At 41.3% G+C, this 14,745-nt stretch overlaps 1 protein-coding gene across 2 annotated transcripts in view; it reads right to left on the bottom strand.

Annotated features, from left to right (window-relative positions):
- Window positions 1-11,241, bottom strand: part of stat5a (signal transducer and activator of transcription 5a) — a 60,846-nt gene extending 49,605 nt beyond the window's left edge. The window contains exon 1 of one of the 2 annotated variants that reach the window (XM_086185801.1): window positions 11,093-11,241. The gene's annotated coding sequence lies outside the window, so the exon portion shown is untranslated. The remainder of the gene's footprint in view (window positions 1-11,092) is intronic. The other variant, XM_086185802.1, reaches the window with a different exon arrangement.
- Between the last annotated feature and the right edge of the window lie 3,504 nt (window positions 11,242-14,745).

Genomic DNA, 14,745 nt, shown 5'->3' with positions numbered 1-14,745 from the left:
ACACACACACACACACACACACACACACACACACACACTATCTCTCTCTCTCTCTAGTAAGGGTCATGAATAATGAGAAGTGACTATTTGTGTTGGTCTGTGTAAATACATTTGGTGACATTAATTCACTCATTCACTGCATGTAAACCTGTATTTATCCTCCTCGTCTGCCTCTGAACATATTTATTTGTCTGTAAGGTACCATTGGTTTTCCAGTCCGTCTTGTTTGCTGTAAGCCTGTTATAGGCTTTAACGTAGAATTGACAACAGCAGCCACTTCAGATCCTGCTCAATTACACACAAGTGTCTCCATGCAAACTCTACAGCAGCAAAATAGAATAAAGCTGCAACGCCTTTATGCAAAAAAAAAAAAAAAAGAGGATAAAATCTCTGAACTTGAATCTACATTCAGGAGATATAGATGTGTATTTTTCAACTCAACATTAATATGACACTATGTAGGCCATTTGGGTATTAATTATACTTAATCTTTGGGGCTGTGACCCTATATGGCCCTGGCTGTCTGAAATTGCCATGTTGAATCAGCATCAATGCAATCTTTTTCCTCTTGAGCTTCGAACTATCTAATGTCAAAATTCACCAAAAACATTTTAGCAAAACCAAACTCTGAAAAGCAGAATTGTTTTTTTGTTGTGTTTTGGAGAGAAACTTGGTATAACTGCACATTAAATCTCAGCTGGAGGCAGCCATCACTCAAACAAAGTTCCTATTTGTACTCCTACTTCCATTTCATCGTCAAACAAGCCATAAGTATACTGTGGATAAGAAGCCAAAAAACAGTGGGAATGCATATTCGATGAATTGCCACCAACTGGGATGGAGTCAATAAAAAGGCTGTGTGACGCTACCAGAAGACGGCGGTATAGCCAACATTACATGTGGCTGTAGCTGAAATAGTAGAAGAAGAGCCATCTCTCAGTGGTAAATGGAGACAGGAGTTACCTGCAGATGGACAAGTTTTAATTATACTGTGTAGCAGCTGGTAATGGATAGGCTGCATGCCCTACTGAAACCTCTGGGGAGGTCCGTGAAGGTGACAGAGGCAGAGCTGGCCATCGTGTAGTGTTAAAGATCCACTGCGTCCCAATTACTCTTTAGAAGATGGCAAAACATTCAAAAATTTTAAATATTTACTGACAATGACATTTCCATCAGCCTTTCCGAAAGGGATTCCTAAAATGTGTATCAAAACACATCGATGAAAACACGATTTTTGTTGCGCATCATTTCCACTGCTACTCACAGTGGAAACTTATTATTTTAACTGCTTCCTAATGTTTTACACCCAGGCTTGTCGGCATTAGTAATAAGGCTACTTTTATCCTGGTTGATGAAAGAAAGAAATTGCAGAGAAAATCAGGATGCCTTAAACAGGTACAGCAACAGTCTGACCTTCTGGCCCTCTAAAGGACACACCTTTGTAGGCAGCGTCCTGTGGAGGGCCAGACTCCTGGATTGAGAAACCGTTTCAGTCATGTCACACCTGCACATAAAAACTTGTCAGTAAGTTCTCCACCTCTGATCCCCCGACTGGGTTTGTCAAATGTCACCTGCTCCTCATTACCTATTTTGGTTGTCTACGTTGTGTATAGTTGCTGCCAAAAGCATTCAAGCCATTCCCGATGCTTGCCAGTTACCTATTTTCCAAGAAGCTGCGGCTAAAATCACACTTGCCTGTGGATTAGCTGACTTGCTTTCTGATTCTTCCTGCCGACTAGGACACAGACCAACATTGAATCACCTTAACCCTGCCTGCTGAGTCTTGAAGTCCCTATAAAATCTGTCTGCTTCAGTTCGGCACCTGTGTGCGATCACCTCTGCATCAGGTGAAAAGACTGTGTGATGGCAGAATTTAAAAGAAAAGAAGCCAGCAAACATGCATTGCTAAATGTGGCCTAAATGTGTCTTATAAACTGCTGACTGACACTGACACCTTTCATCCATGCCATTAAAACATTTATAATATATTTGTTGGATCCAATGAAAGCAAAAATCAAACAGAGTTTAGATTGTATGCCCTAATATACATGTAACTACGCAGTACACAGTGATGTCTTTACTCCACTCCAAAAGGGCTTATTGCGTTGCAGGGATTACTCAGAGACTCATCTCATCACTGAATATCAGACTTCTACTACCCTGGGACACTCAATAAAATCCCAGTTCACTACTAATTTTTTTTTTTTTTTTAACCAAAATGCCCCAGTTTCACCACAATCAAAATATTATAGTTTTTACAGTGCAATGTATATAGCTGTTTGTCATGTTCTATACTTATCAGTATTGCCTAATCCTGTACAAAACATCTAAAAGACTGATTCGTCAATCACTGTCTTGTTTGGGTGCTGCAAGCCTGTGAGTCATGAACGTGCGTCACAGGCGGCTCTTTCTGACAGCACCTGTCAGCATGCTAACCAGTTAGCTGTCATACTGAAGAGAAAGTCAGTCTTCTCAAAAGACTTCCAGGAAACTGACTTCCTTTCCTCTTCCTTTGTAAAGTACCCAGCAACAAAACTCCATAGTGTCCGTAGTGTTGAGAGGTGGTTATGGATGATGCATGCATACGTAATGGTACGATCCACATCAGCCCTGATTTATATGGTCACCCTTCTATAAATACTTCTTGAACTAAAACATGCTGTCAGATGGCAGTCTACTTAATACTGCTTGCTTGTTACTTCATGGGTGATAAATTACACAACCTTAAGAAGTAGGCCAACAGGTCAGGCTAAATAAGGTCATGACCCGCCTGCATGAGTAGGGTGGGAGTGAAAAGTTAAAAAATAAAGTGCTAACATTGTGAAGTGCATCACGATACCTGTGCTGTAAACATGAGAGGAACTTGTACATTATCCTGTATCCTAAAACAATAATGTTACGCGGTTCCACAGTAAATGACATGGGTTTTTTTTCTCCACGTTGATGTTCTCCTCCGAGTGGGTCCACTTGATCCGTCTCAAATTTGGTCAGCAACACCTTGAGAACTTGGTGATGCATTACTGTATCGACCATTTGGTTAAAAAAATGCCATGGTCACAGTTTTGATATGTCATCATACAGCAGGAAAGTGCTTTACGGGTACTCCACGTGGTCAGATCTGTTCCAATGTTCTTGTTCAATTAGAGTCCTGCTATCAAGACATTTACAAATTGAATTTAAGTCATAGCATCACCTTGTGGTCACAGGAAGTAGGTAGCATCATCATGTACAACCTCAAAATTGCACTGTGTTGTCTCCATGTGACGTACGGTAAAATAATATGTCAAGTATATGATCGTGTACATTTCAAACATTTTCAGGTTTCAGCTTCTGCTCACTCTGCAAACAGCTACACACCACAATGTTCGGGGGTGTGCGTGGGCCTGCTCATTATGGATTGTTCAACATTGGGTTTGGTTTGCCTTAGCGGACATATCTCTCCAAGTTCCCTGTAGTCTCTATTTCATTTGGGAATACCTTCGACCATCTTGAACCGTCTTATCTTTTCAGTTCAGTTAATGCGCACTCAAGAATATTGATGCTGTCTCCATAAGTCACACTAAAGTCTCAGAAATCATAGTAAGAATCTGCTAAGGGTCATATATCCAATTGTCAGCTGATTTTCTCCCACAGTCTAACACTGTGAGCAGAACCACACTCAAGGTGGATGGATATCATTTCATAAGTTTGCTTGACTGAATTAATATTTTTTTCATTTTTGTGCCACAAAAGAAAGGATAAATAACAACAACAAAACACACAAGAGAAAAGTACTCACATCAAGCCAAATTCTCATTTAAACATTGGTATCAGTATCAGTTCAGAACTTCACAATCATTCACACTGACATTTGACGATTACACAATTACCATCAATATGTTCTGCATATTTTCATTATTTAACAAACTACAAAGATTGCTTTCATTTTCATTCAACACTTAACATGATGAAATGTACTTCAGGGCCACAAAGAAGCAATTCGTTCACATAAATCACGCATGAGAGATCAAGCATGACTCAGGGCTCAGAGCGCTAATAAAACTTGAGTCTGCTCAGCTTAACTTTCCAACACCAAAGTGAGAGAAGTCAGGGATCGATAATTCACTAAATGACTAATCCAAGATTCTAAGCTACATTAGCCTTTTTATTCTAATCTGACTGAATAATAACTTCATAACTGAACTCAGTTGTGAAGTCAGTGACAGCCCAGCGAGGTGTGCATTCACATTCAGCAACATTTACGCATAGTGCATCACCAAGCGTCTCTCTGAGCAACTCAGGGGATAAAATTCTTGCTTGAGAAAAACAACTTCTCTTTTCTTACTCAGATTTTTCAGCTGCTCAGGGAATTCAAAAGGACAACTTGCCAGTCATTCACAAGCTGTCCTTTGCTAACCTTGTGGGCCCTCAGCTGGGTGTGTGTGTGTGTGTGTGTGTGTGTGTGTGTGTGTGCGCGCGTGTGTTTCTACTGAAGCATGACATAACAACATCAAGGATGAGCGATACTGTCAACGAGCAGATTTTCTATCATCTAAATAATTGTCAAGGCTTTTTACAGTTGTTATTGGAATTTAAAAAATGAGTGGGCACTTAAATTGAGCAGCCTGATTTATGCAAATTAGCTGTATGAGCCAAGTTCCCACATTAGTATGGCAGAAGGAAGCTGCAACAGCATTTTGTTTGTTTGTGTGCATGTGTGTGTGTGTTTTCATGCTAGCAGAAGAGTAAACATGAGAAAAATCATTAAACCAGACCGGGTATCTTCATTCTGTGTCTATTCTATGCTAACCTTCCACAATTTGGTACCACAGAAAAGGGAAGCACTCGGAGTGACATTTATGGGAAATGAAGAGAACAGTTTCCTCTTGTGACTTGTAACTTCCTACATACTGTATGGCTGCATGAAAACTTGCCTTCAAGTCTTCTGGCTATCCTTGTTGTGATACTGAGATATAAATGCTGCCTTGCTCAGTTTATGTCATCGTGTTGGAGTGTTCTGCTTTGCAGTTCACATGTCCGAATAATAGAGAGATTTTTATAAATAGATAGAGGTGCCTCTAATGTAGCCTTAATCCTTTATAAGAGCACAAACCATTGGGGGTACATGATCTTTCTTATACTTTTTCTTTTTATATATTTAGCAAATGTTCTATATAGTTTGGATTATTAGTAGCTATGCAAAACATAAACCGCAGCTTCAGCTGAATGGTAGAGTGTTTAACCGCTGTTTTGTGGTGTATGGACGACATGCAGGAAATAACAGAATTAACTGGACTTGAACAATGTACCGTGGAGGGGACCAGGAGGGATCCTTACTAGATTTCCCAACAACCTCAGTTGGCTCCTTTGTGTAGAGGAACAGTGGCTCTACTCCGAGTACCTGATAGATGAGTGAACTCACTCTCTCCCCCCTCCTCAAATACACATTTTGGCCCCTTGTACAGGAGAAACTGGTGTTTGGTCATAACCTGTATTTCATGATCATAGACTAGAGCTTCATCTTCCTCCTCCTCACCTAGCGTCATGGCACACCAACTGAGGTTGTTGGGAAATCTAGTAAGGATCCCTCCTGGTTGCCTCCCCAAGGAGAGTTTCTCGCCATGTCCAGCTGTGAGGAGGAAAATAAAGCATGACTGGAAAGACAGTACAGATTACAGGCGGGAGACAGTTGTCGAATCTCATGAAAGTCCCGATAAAACCCTGCAGAAGTAACTTATGGCAACCACATCAGAGAGAGTGTGAAGCAGGCCATGACCATGGGACAGGAATACATGCTCTGGATGCCAACAATCAGCAACACTATTCGACAGATGGATCAGAGCCCTCCTGGCCCAGACCAGACTAAAAGCTCATGGTCACATGACCGGTGGATTAGCGTTAGCCCAACTGAAAGGGGGTGGAGGTTAGGGGGCATGTCACCACATGCTTCCTGATCACTTTCCTTTAAATGTTTCCCTTTCTTTTTCACTCTGAATTCTTCTTCATTTGTATCTGATTAGTCAAGTGTTTTTTAGAACAATTGCAGAAGTTACACCAAAATCTCCTTCCTACTATCTACCACACCCATCCAGCTATCCTCCCCTCCCCTACATTGATGAGAAGCCAAATGCTAAACAGCCATTAGCACGGAAGTCTGACACCTCTGACGTATAGCGCAGTCAGACGAAAACCACAACTCTAATCAGCTCACTTCCAGCTACTTATGGTGCTGAGAACATGTCTCCTGAGAGCACACGACTCAGTCTTCTTGTACACATTAAACACTGGGTTTCCCCTCACTGCTACTCCTCCTGCATCTGGGTCTTTCTCTCAGGACACAGCCAACATATTCATGGCTGGCTAGCACGCTGTGTCCCCGCACCAACCCAAAACAGCCTCATTTTCACAGAAGCCTGGGACAACCCTCCCTTTCTCCTCCCCGAGTTAGAGCACAGGGAGCATCCAGGGTAACGTGGTTCCTGCCAACAGGGTTAAATGCTAAAAGGCTCTGACTATTATTTCCTGTAGATAACAGCTTGACTGAAATGTTTTATTGATTGTGAGAGCATGTCAAAAAAAGATAATAGAGAATTGGAAAGAACAGATCATTATCAGCCGGGGCTATGCACAACGATTGCACCTAGAGTTATTGTGTTTCCAATAATTTATTTTAAAAAAAAAATGTGAGAGCACGATTGGCATTGAAGCAAGTCTTTACACTGATCCAATACCACATCACTCATTAGCCCTAAAACGGGAGCCTGCTATGAATTAAGTTCAGCTATCTCATATCATACGTGAGCACATCTAAGTTCTGCAGTGATTCAGTCGGGTCATGCGCACACAGATCCAGTGATTTTTGGCAAGAATACATGTACCAGTATTCCTAATGGCAATCCAGACTCTGTAATATCCAGCAAAGACTTTTTGCTAATGTCACAACAAAGGATGTGACAACAACCGTCATTTAACACATCGTTTTCAAGTCAGCAGTAAAAGTAGCAATTGGAAAGTTTGTTTTTGGCATGATCCTGGATCAGTGGCTTATAAAATACATGCAGTGACTTTGAAAAATAAAACCTGCAAAGCACTGATATTATTATGGTCTGGTGAGAGGTAGTTTTCAGAGACTTTTTCTGAAAGACTCTGACCAGAAGTCGTGATTTTTTTTCTCATTGCCCACTTGTTGTTGTTAGCTAAGCTATGTTTCGTCACCTTTGTGCTCTCTGCTGTACATTTAGTCTACTGACTCACCTCGCTCTCGTCATAACTAATGTTGTGTCACCCCTTCTCCCCCATTACATGGAATATCCTGGTCTCCACACGTTTTTCTTCACTACTCTCCCGCCATCTTTCATTTTTGAGTAGTACAGTAACGTTAATTAACGTTTTACAAAAGAAATCATCCTTCTTTTAGCCAAATCATGGATGAAAGCATCAAAAATTAACAAACCTCTCCCTCATTCATATTCCTAATCACTAAGTTGTTGACCTTTGAAGATACAAAATGTTCTCCCTTATCCTACCAGACATTTATTATCACAATAAGTAAAAACATGTTCTGTGAGCTCCCATTGACCTTTGACCATCACAATGTAATCTGCTTTTTCTTTAATGAAGGTGGATGTTTGTGCTAAATGGGGAAAAACAAAAAATTTTATTCTCTATGCATGACTGATCACAGCAGCAGATTCATCAGCTACCTGCTTTGTTCTACTCCAGAATATCAATGTATCAGCCTTCAAAAATCTAAATCCTGACCTGTATTCTCATTTGTCAGCAGCAACGAAGTCAATTCCAGAATGGTACACCGCTGCTACGTCCAAAGGAAAACTCAAATCTTATCAGAGCAATGTTGCATTCACAGAGCAATAAAATAACAAAGGATAAATATCAGGAATTTACAATCAGGTACACTCATCTGTGTAAGGCCACACAAACACACACACACACACACACACACACACACACACACACACACACACACACACACACACACACACACACACACACACACACACAGCAACACCAGAAATTACATGTAGGCATCAAAGCATCCGTGACATTTCAGTTGTGTTTGTTTGCAAGCACAAACAGCGAGGTCTCCATTCAGGAGTTACAGCTTTGACAGTCAGCCTCCTGCTGACATTTATGAACCATCCTTTTCACACTTTTGCGTTGCCTCAACATTGCCAATTCATTCTCTGCTGAAGTGATAGACAATTCCAGTGCAGAGAAGAGACCAACAGCTGTAGACTTGATGATGAAAATTTTGCAGGAACATTAGGTCACATTCTTAAAGATGCATCTTTCGAGCTTTTGATTTAAATATTGCACTGCTTCAAGGAATGTATTCATAGATGTTGGTGACATCATTAGATTGGTTGTCTTCAATGACGCCATCCACGGAGCTGTGGACACAGTGACAGCAGGAGCACACTCCATAGCGGGGGATCAGTCTTCAGCGCCTCCCTCCCTCCTTGCCACATCACCTGTAACCACTAGAGTATTTCAGAGTACTGCAAATATGAGGTATTTCTAATCCTTAAAAACAAGTGTTACGCTATGAACGAAATACCTGAAGACGCAGGACTTCAACATCACCACAACTACCTCTTCCGCGACTGGAATTACACTAGCAACCTCCATTTTTAAGACATATAAATTCTCACTCGTAGAATAAAATAACACACAGCTACTGTTAACCACGGATCTTATTTTAATCTTTTAACCAAAAACTAATTCTACGCTCCCATTGGGTTGAAGAGGAGGGGACCGGACGTTGCTTACTTATTTCCAGAGGTTTAGGACTCATTCCTGCACACCTCTGTAGATGTATTGCTACTAGACCTGGTCCGTGTCTGTACGGTTGGTAACTACGGCAGTCTCTGTGGAGCCTGAGCTGCTGTTGTGTTCAAAATCTTGTAAAATTCACAGACACGGACCAACGTTATCCCCACATTAAAAGCTACACCTGTATCTTCGAGACCGAAACCGACTTTGGTCGATGACAGACCAAAAACCCCAGGTAAAAAGAACAACATGTTTTTAATGAGAATACTTGTTTAGACGAAAATACTAACCATCTAGATTTTTCCTGGTTTATCATGGAACCAGTAACTGATTCATCTCCTACCACTTGGGAAATTAAAGAGTATAAACACGGACTGAGGAGATGCAGCAGAATAAAATCTTGACATTTTACATTTCTGCAGAGCGGCGTTACTGTCAAGAGTAGAAATCCTGGGGGAAAAAAACTTTTCTTAATAGAATTAATTTACAATGGAAATATGAAGACTGGGAGTTTAAATGATGCTGAGAGGGGCAAACTGGGGTAGTATCTTATTTTTTTGTTTGTGTATCTTCATTTTTTTTTACAAATTGAAAGACATTACACAACGAAGCCCGTGATACTTGTTCACATGAAAAATGAACGGATTCTCCACGGCTGATGCCAGCCCGACTCCATCGCCAGCCTGGAGTCTTTAATGCCATAAATCAAGATTTCAATTTCATACTGGGCGGCAGACAGAACAGCACAGTCAAAGTTAAGCTCAGACCGAAACGAAGACATGACGTTGTGCAACAAACATGAGGATCAACCAAAAGAAAAAAAGTGCCTATTCTCTCGCTTTAAGAGTTGTTTTTAAGCTTTATTTCTCTGACATCCGCCTGAAATTCCACTAAAATCAATGTTTTTCTGATGAATTACGATAATACTGCATCAGTAGAATCATACTATTCACACATCCGGTATGACTGATGCAAAGTACTTTACACGAGTTCAACATATAGAAGAAGAACAGAAGAATATAAGACTCCATGCATGTACGGCCATGTGTTTGTTGTTCAGCACTCACGTGTGCCGCTGCAGGTGACGTCATCAACCGGTGGTTTTAACTGTACACATGTTGCAAGTTGTGTGTTTGCTTGTATGTGCAATCTATCAGATAAATATCCCCAGTGAGCAAAGTACACAACTATTTTCAAAACTGAATCATGAAATCGTGAAAATTATATTCAAAAAAGGAAAATGATCTCGACTTAAGATGTCACACATATCCGGGTTCCAGTATCTTAATTTAAGCTGCTTTGGGCTCATTTTCTTTTGTGTTTCTAAATAATTTCGCCAATAAAATTTCACACATTTTCATTTTCAAGTTCTCTGGAATGTGCATTTACATATGAAAGATAAACAGAAAAATCTGTGTCCAAAAATTTCCGGTATATATTTAACTACATTTAATAAGAAAGCTACATTTGATAGAACCTTAACATGCATTCATGTAAATGAATATTAATTAATCAAAAAAGATACTTTTCTCAGTTGCATCAACATATACTCCAATTTGTAGGTAATTTTTGAGGCAAATTGTGGACTTTTTTCCAAATTCTATGGCTTCATTAATAAATTTAAATTACTATTCCATGTACTGTCATCAAATCCATGACTCCCCCCCCCCCCCCCCCCCATCAGAACCCTGTTTCTTGGCATCTTTTGAAGTCGGTTCATTAATCACAGGGTAAAAACAAGGAGATCCAACTCTTTCTAACACTAATAATCTGCAGTATTTGAAGAACACATAGCCACAGATTGAACTCTTGGAGACAGCGAGTCAGTTCTGTCCAGCAGCTGCAGCTGCAGCAGCAGCAGCAGAGTCACGTTTTCACCTGTCAAACTCCTGAAACACTAGAAGATCAAATACCACTAAAGTGACGGGAAAACTCCCTTGCTTTGCTTCTTGTAGGCTGACATGGAAGCTTCGGACAAACTTAATATCTTAGAAATGTAGAAGCACAAACAAAAAGACCAACAAGTAGGAAAAATAAACTCCTCAACAGCGACCGGCCTGTTGATTCAGCTGCTTAATAAAAGTAGAAGCTTGCTTTGGTTGAAGGTGGAACCGTCAGCAGCACGGTGTCATATTTAAAGTGTCTTCCTCTTAAACAGCGGCAACAGACGCCGCCGCTGCCGCTGCCGCTGCCGCACTCGCAGTTTGTTTACAAAGCGCTATCAGAATATTCTTTCGCAATGGGGAGCGTCAGTGACACGAGACGAGTCCCGTTAAACGTGGACAAAACACACGTAAACACGTAAGAACGTCCGTCTTACCTCTGTGGAACGACCGCAGCTGCTGATACTGTCTCATAAAACGCAGGGAGAGGCTGCGGCGACCCGGGCAACCTCCAACAGTCGGTCCGTCTAGTTTCCAACAGTTCTCTCAGTTTACTGCTCTCTCTCTCTCTCTCTCTCTCTCTCTCTCTCTCTCTCTCTCTCTCTCTCTCGCGTTTACAAACCGCCCACTTCCGGCGCCTCTCGCACGCCTGTGAGCACTCTTGTTTATTTCTGTCACAGACGTTCGGATTGACAACCGACACCGAATACCAACCGATATCGGCTGAAACTTTAATATGCCTTTTCCTTCTACGGTTTCAGAGGGCCTGAATTTAAAAAAAGAAAAAGAAACAAGAAAACAGGCTCTTTTCGCATTTATTCAGCATCCCAGTTGTTATTTCTCCTGCTAATTGAAAGAGGCGGGGTCTCTAGGCTACTTTGTGACATCATAAATATTCGCCAGGGAAGTCCTGCTGTACTTAATGGTCAGCCTGCACAGGTGTGAGGTTCAGAAAGTTTACAACAAAGAATTGCTGTTACATTTGTGAATTTAACATTTATTTTGTGGTGTACTAAATAAGGGAATGAAATGTAATTATTTTAAGTGGAATCATTATATTCTTCCCCAGCCAACAAAAACCACACAGACACCCACTTAATCCACTTCTTTTTTTTTTAACTGGAGGGGATTTTATTCACATGAGAAGCTCAGTGTATTCGTTTATTAATACTAAAGCACTTTGAGCAGCATTCACTCTATGAGAAAATACAATAAGAAAAAAAAATCTAGAAGACACACTGGCTGGAAAATGTATGACATTTCTCCTTTGCACATTGGTATTCCTTCACAGAAAGAGTTCATGCCCTACTACACAGTAAAGAAGAGGAAGAAGAAGAAGAAGAAGAAGAAGAAGAAGAAGAAGAAGAAGATTTATTTCTATACCGTGTGGGGGGGCTGGAGCTCTCATTGGGTGAGAGGCGGGGTTTGTTCACCCTGGACAGGTCGCCAGTCCGTCGCAGGTCCATCAAGAGCAATTAGGGGTTCAATATCTTTTTCAAAGACACTTCAACATGGTCGCAGGGGGAAGTTATGCTCGAATCCACAACCCTTCAGTTGCTAGACGGCCACTCCACCTCCGAGCCATGCCGCCCCTCATGTTATGCAAAAAAAAAAAAAAAAAGACCAAAAAAAAAAACAGTTTAATTGCCCCCACATTGCTGCAGATCATCATTAAACCTCCTGAGCACATTCTTATGATCAGACCAGTTGACTTGATTAAATATAATAAACTCAACAGTTCATATCCAATTCAGCGCCATGCTCACTCCCTCCTTCAGTCTGGAGAACAGCGACCCCCTCTGGCGTAAAACAGAAAGAGTCTCATGGTCCTGACGTGTGTTGAGTGGAAAAACACACGCAAACAGCCTTTGTTTAGATTATTCTTTATTGTTCATGAATTGATGTTAGGTTTAATTAATCTTTTCTATTTGTCAAACTGTTATGTGGGCTGACACACACACACACACACACACACACACACACACACACACACACACGCAGATGAGGTGGCAGGGACTAAAGATAAACCCGCTCAAATTAATTAGGGGGCAGCGTTTGCCTGAGGCTCGCCCGATTAACAACACAGACAAATATGAGACAGAACAGGAAAAAGACTCGGTCGCCTGTGAAAATAAACGTGTTGAAGGAAAGATGTGTTGTTTTACTGCATTTTTTGTTACACTATTGACCACATAGATACACACAATGATTATAATCAATGGGTGGAATTGAGTTTTATTAATGGACTTGAATAAAAGAGCAGGAGGGCTCTATGCAGTCCAGCCCTGCCAAGCTTTTGATTAAAAAAAATAGAAATGTATAGGTTCTGTTAAAGTGGCAACGCATCTGTTTACACTGTAACTCCATAACTTTCAGTGCTAACTACCTGCGGCAGCCATGTTGGATTTCTGGATCTATTGATGGTTTTAATCTATTGATATTCCTATTTTAGTTCAACAAGATGGGGGGGGGGGGGAGGGGGCTTTTGACCAATGTCTGATCTGACATTTTTAATCTCATGTGGCAGCCACACTGGATTATTGATTTGAACAAGAGGGGAGGAGGAGCATGCTGTGTTTGAACGATTCCTCTGACAGGTTGAGTTGCAGACTGTGGTTTCAAATACCTGATGTCATATCTAACATCTAAAAGTATTCAAGCGAATACATAAATGATATTCACATGAACCAAGCTCATGTCAAATCAAGCATGTTAGCTGTGGAAGCACCACTGCTTGCATCTCGTCTGGGGCCATTTTGACTTTACTGCAAACAAACAAAAAAACAAACAAACAAACAAACAGATAAACATTGAATGTTGGTGCTGACTGTTACTGACCTGAAATCGTCAGCAACATTTCATCAGCAGCCCCCCCCCTCTCTCTCTCACACCCACACACACACACACACACACACACACACACACACACACACATTGCAGCCTCATTGATTCTCCAGATTAATTGGCTGTGGGCCAGATTTGAAGGGTGACAGTTGCCTCTCCAGACAGCTGAGTCAGCAGCTGCTGACAGCAATAGTTACTCCCCCCACCATCATCACCACCGACACTTCAACCACCACTGCCACCTTCCCACCCCTATCTCCTCCACTAGTCTCTGTTCATTTCCTAGCACCAAAACAAACAAGAACAAGCGGTCAGAGAGTGAGAAAAGCCTGTTGAGCAAGTCAACGATGCAGAAAGGAGATCCGTTTGTCTCCATTTGTGTAGCTGCTTCACTTCAGCTGTCACGCCATCTTTACAGGACCCCTGGGACCCTCCGGCAGTCACATCAGATCTGAGGATGCTGCACCGCTGCACACACCCAGGACGGGTTATTCAGTTGGGGAATCCAGTGATCACGTCTTCAGAGATCTGTCATCAATGGCTGAGAGAAACCAGTGTTTTGGTTGGACTCAAGTTGTAAACGGGAAGCGAGATCAGTCCTTGTCCTATGCATGTGTGTTAATGTTGCATTCAAGTCCCCGAAATAATAATAGTCGTAATATTGATAACAAAAATAGTGAAAAAAGCACTAATGATGCTTGTTTATAAGCTGTGGAGAGACTTAAGGTCACTGAAACAGTCCAGTTTGCTACCGCACAGCATGCCAGAAACGTATATATTTACATTTTGTACACACTGAACACACGTAAATGTTGTGAGTTTTGAAAAAAGTAACACTTGTCTTTTTTTTCCAAACATTAACCAAAGCCAACTGTTGCTTCATTGAAGATGAGCAGAGGAGAGAGTGAGTCAGTATAAATATCCATGATAAGATACTGCTATATTGAAAACTTTTTTTGGCAGGATGATGCCAAAACTACCGGGCCGATTATCACCAGACCAGAGGGATGCGTCATTTCTCAAGAAACACAAGGAAAAAGGAAAATTGAAGCTGAAGGAGCTCTGCACTCTCCGCTTCAATGTGTCTGCATGTTTCATTGCTTTTGGACAGGTTGTGTCCGACCCACAGGGACCTTAAACTTTTCTTGGAGATCCACACGGTGATAAAATCTCTGGTACTTGCATGTAATTTATCACATGTTCCTTTACTGCTTTAGAGGGCCACCATGTTAACGATGTGTTGTTG

The sequence above is a fragment of the Aulostomus chinensis genome, chromosome 18 (assembly GCF_037954235.1).
Source record: "Aulostomus chinensis isolate RoL2024-O1b breed Wild chromosome 18, RoL_Achi_v1.0, whole genome shotgun sequence".
In the NCBI taxonomy this organism is placed as follows: Eukaryota; Metazoa; Chordata; class Actinopteri; order Syngnathiformes; family Aulostomidae; genus Aulostomus; species Aulostomus chinensis.
This window is presented reverse-complemented; position numbering and strand designations above follow the sequence as displayed.